This window comes from Pseudorca crassidens, chromosome 9, assembly GCF_039906515.1.
Source record: "Pseudorca crassidens isolate mPseCra1 chromosome 9, mPseCra1.hap1, whole genome shotgun sequence".
In the NCBI taxonomy this organism is placed as follows: domain Eukaryota; kingdom Metazoa; phylum Chordata; class Mammalia; order Artiodactyla; family Delphinidae; genus Pseudorca; species Pseudorca crassidens.
The window spans coordinates 48,751,117-48,755,745 of NC_090304.1; the positions used below are offsets into that span (position 1 = coordinate 48,751,117).

Here is a 4,629-nt window from a genome sequence, read left to right on the forward strand (position 1 = left end):
CAACCCTGTGAAACATCACCTTTGGGCACCATCACAACGGAACTTTTGTCAGATCTCACCCTGTGGACAGCCTCAGGTTTCCAGTATATGGTTCATTTGGGTGGTCCAGTTACAAAAGAGAAGGACAAGAAATAACCAAGAAGGGACATCTCCAGCTTTGGGCCTTCTTTTGGGTGTGCTCTTATGTTGGAGGGTGGTTATAAATATGCAGCTAACCTACACTTTGTTTCACAGTCTGGGGAGAGGGTACAATACCATCATATCTTCACAAGTCTGTATCCTTTTGTGAACAACACCAAGCACTACTGTGTTGGGCACTGAAAACTGATCAGCAATGGTGGTGATTTTAAGCAATGTTATTCAGGACTGAGAAAAGTAGATGTGTACCCCCACTCTGGGGTGTTTTATCTTGTCCTGCTTTCTAGGTCCATAGAAAGCTGATGTTCACGTGCTCCTGCTTGTTTACAACATCGTAGAGAAAAAGGAACGGTTCTTTACAGGTGCCAGTGGAACTGAGGTGACCAACCCATCTCGGTCTGCTTAGGACTGTCCCTGTTTTAATACCAAAAGTCTTCTGTCCCAAGAAAACCTTCAGTCTCAGGCAAACTGGGATGGTTGGTCACCCTAAGTAGAACTGAATATGGCTCTGGTCAAAGTGTATGGGACTAACAAGATTTATGAGGTCTGGCGTTTTGAGGAAACTTCCACGTGACTCTTGGTGAATATGTTCATCCACATCCGTGTTATAAAAATAAGGTTTCCAATTTCTAAGCCACGAAGGCCAATATAGTGGAGGAATGATTGTTAAACATAGGATATTGAGTTAAACCACTGTAAAATTCATTAAACAAATATTGAGTATTTACTATGTTCCAATCGCCTTTCTAAGTATTAGAAATAGAGAAACGAGCACAATAAAGTCCTTAATTTCAGAGGACAAACTCTCAGGAATATAATCAGCAAGGTGGGCATGCTTTTTCTGAATGAATTGTGGGATAAATGTGCACATGGTCCAACCTTCCCAATGGTCCAACCTTCCCAATACCAATGTGGTGAGTCTCCTTGGGAAACGCAGTAGCAAGACGTTTGCATGATGTATCCAATTTTCTAATCTTGATTGTACATCCTATGAGAAAAAGTTGGACGTGCAACCTCAGTATATGTGTATTTACAAATTATATGCCTGTACTACTAATATATCAAACACATACGCAAACATGAAAATTAAGAAAGGCTGTCCTGAGTAACCGTTCCTGAGATGTGTGCCTCCAACTTTAGAGATGGCTAATACATCCCAGGTCAGTTCATAGACGATAACATGCTAATCGCTTGCTAGAAGAATGCAAAGGATATCTGTGCAGCAGCTCAGACCACCTGCATCTTCACACACCGATTTCACCACAGGCTGTGCCCTCCTGGGTCATGACTTGCTTGACCATGGGCCGCCTCAAAAGTCTCTTTGATGCTGTTGTCTGAAAGTCTCTAAGGCCCTCTGGGGCTGAGGCGAAGACTCAGGGCACAGGTGATCAGCCATTAAAGGGTGGTTTAGTTCCAAGCAGGCATTAAAAGATAATTTTCGAAAGCAGGTAAAATCATGACTCTCATACAGATATAAGAATAAACACAAGTTGAAGATTTTATTTAACTCATTCATAGAAAACAAGTGAAGTGATACAACTGGGTCAAAGGATATTATCAATAACAGACACAGTTATAGGTCAGGAATATGGAAAAGAATGTACAAATAGAGCCAAAACTGGTTTTTTGACTATTTCTCCCCATATAGAATTTGTTTGCATGTCTATAGACAAGAATTATTTGGCATTCCTGTCAGTTATATACAGTTTACAGAATGAGAATCAGACAACCCAGGTTTGCTTTAAAATAAACATTTTTCCATTTAAGCACAAATTTTCCCCTACAGTTTCCCTACTTTTGATCAAAAAGAATCTCAAAAAAGATTTCTGATCACAAAATGAATGTGGCCTCATTAGATCTGACCTGATTATTTACATAGGTGCAGCAAGAATGTTAGTTTAGCATAAAGGCCTTCTTTAAGTTTACTCTGCTGGAGGTCTCCATAAGGAATCTCAGGTTGGACTTCTAAAATCCTCTATTACTTGCTGTCCTGAGGCTAGGTAGCCACGCCCAAGAAACTTGATCCACCAGGTTTCATCTGCAGTACTTATACGCTTTGGGTGACTTCCTCTCCTCTCAAAGTCCTCAAAACATCTGCAGCCTCCTGGCTGGTCATGGAAGTGAGCTTCCTTACCAGCTGGACCCTGTAAGCCAGGTACCAGGAGGGCTTTGTCAGCACTGTTTCAATAAAGTCAACCTTAGTTCCCTAAAAGTGACTGGTCAGGCACCTGCCACAGCCTCCCCAGGTGGGCAGGAAGCCTCTTCCCTTGTTCCTGTGGTCATGTCCACCTGGAGGGACCCGGTGATGAGGTCACTGCTGGTATGGGCAGCCTGTCCTCCGCAAAGCAGCTGCCTGGCGGCTGCAGATACCAAAGACCATGAACTTGAAGCAGCTGGGAATCAGAGGGTGTTATTCTCTCCCTCCTCTTCCAGAGAGCCCCTCTACCTGCCCCTGGTTGTCTGAAACCTTTTCCAAAAAGGACAAAAGGAACTCAGATCAGTTGTCCACAGTGTTCCTTGTTGGAAATTATTTAATAAAGTCCCTCCCAGAAAGAATCTTCAGAAAATCCAAAAAACATTCAGCAGGAAAAAAGCATGAACAGGGAGGACCTATAAATCACCGTTTCAGTCTTTAAGACATAAGAATTTTGATTTTTTTTTTTTTTTTTTTTTTTTGTGGGCCTCTCACTGTTGTGGCCTCTCCCGTTGCGGAGCACAGGCTCTGGACGCGCAGGCTCAGCGGCCATGGCTCACGGGCCCAGCCACTCCGCGGCATGTGGGATCATCCCGGAGCGGGGCACGAACCCACGTCCCCTGCATCGGCAGGCGGACTCTCAACCACTGCGCCACCAGGGAAGCCCAAGAATTTTGAATTTGAGCCACCTTCTACCACCTTTCTGATTCTTGAGTATGGGCCATCATATGACTGACGATTGCTTTTGTGTCCTGTTGAAATCTTTGCTTACTCCAAGAAAATCTTCCTGCCAAATCAGTGACGAGAACACGAGACCTTTGAGCTGAGTCTTAAAATTGAGAAATTAAAGCAGTACATTAAAAAAAATTAAGAAGAAAATATTGCAAATGCAATGGTAATTTGGACCAGGGAAGAAATTCATAGTAGGAAAAAGGTTGGAGAATTGAGGTGCAGGGATTACCCCCTAGTGTTCATGGTAAAGCTTGGAGTCTAGCTGTAGTAAGTGGACTAAATAAGTATCACTCCTGAACTTTATGCAGTATTCCTCCCCAGAGGAAGGAAATGGTGGGAAAGCTTCAGTAAAACAACTTTTTTTTTTTTTTTTTTTGCGGTACGCGGGCCTCTCACTGTTGTGGCCTCTCCCGTTGCGGAGCACAGGCTCCGGACGCGCAGGCTCAGCGACTACGGCTCATAGGCCTAGCCGCTCCGCGGCATGTGGGATCTTCCCGGACCGGGGCACGAACCCGTGTGCCCCGCATTGGCAGGCGGACCCCCAACAACTGCACCACCAGGGAAGCCCCAAAAACTTCTATCTAAACATATCATTCTCTGTAATGCTGGTCCAGAATGATGATTCTCCAGATGCTGGTCTGGAATTAAGCTGGACATATCCTATGCCTTTCCATCTCGCTACATCTTTCAGAAGGATGGTCCATATCAGGATGTTTTATACAGTATCTCAGGAGCATATTCATGTTACAGACCTGATGTTGGTTATGTCCAAGGGATGTCTTTCATTGTGGCATTGTTCATTCTCAGTTTGGAAGAGGCAGTTGCCTTCATTGCATTTGGAAATCGCATGAATAAGCCATCCCAACTGGCCTTTTTCTGTGTGGATTGCAGCAAGATGTTGAAATATTTTGGAACATCTGAAGTATTCTTTGAGGGCAGTCTCTTTACACATTTTCTCCATATCAAGTAGTCTTACGTTTTCACACTAGCATATACTTGATAGACTGGATATTCACATAGCATCACAAGTCACTATTCTACTTGATCCAGCCAGTCCAGGCTGGGATGTATTTTGCAGAGATGGGGAGGAATTTTTATTTAGAACTGGGACAGGAATCCTCCAGTTATATGAAGACATTTTCCTTTAGGTATATTTTATTCACATAGCACAGTTTCTAAATAAATCGGCAGAGGATCTCACACCAGAAAAGCTGTTCGGCTGTGTTGCAGCCATTCAGATACAGAAAAGCACCAGTTAAGGGACTTAGGTCTTTGTGTCAGTAATGAAGGATACAAGAAGGAGACAAGAATAACAGTACTGCTTTTTTTTCTTGCGGTACGCGGGCCTCTCACTGTTGTGGCCTCTCCTGTCGCCGGAGCACAGGCTCCGGACGCGCAGGCTCAGCGGCCATGGCTCACGGGCCCAGCCGCTCCGCGGCATGTGGGATCCTCCCGGACCGGGGCACGAACCCGTGTCCCCTGCATCGGCAGGCGGACTCTCAACCACTGCGCCACCAGGGAAGCCCAACAGGACTGTTTTGAACCCCTAATCTTCATAATTAACA

At 44.6% G+C, this 4,629-nt stretch overlaps 1 pseudogene; it reads left to right on the forward strand.

Annotated features, from left to right (window-relative positions):
• The first annotated feature begins 3,686 nt into the window (after positions 1-3,686).
• LOC137231297 (TBC1 domain family member 12 pseudogene) lies at positions 3,687-4,405 on the forward strand (annotated as a pseudogene).
• The last annotated feature ends 224 nt before the right edge of the window (positions 4,406-4,629 follow it).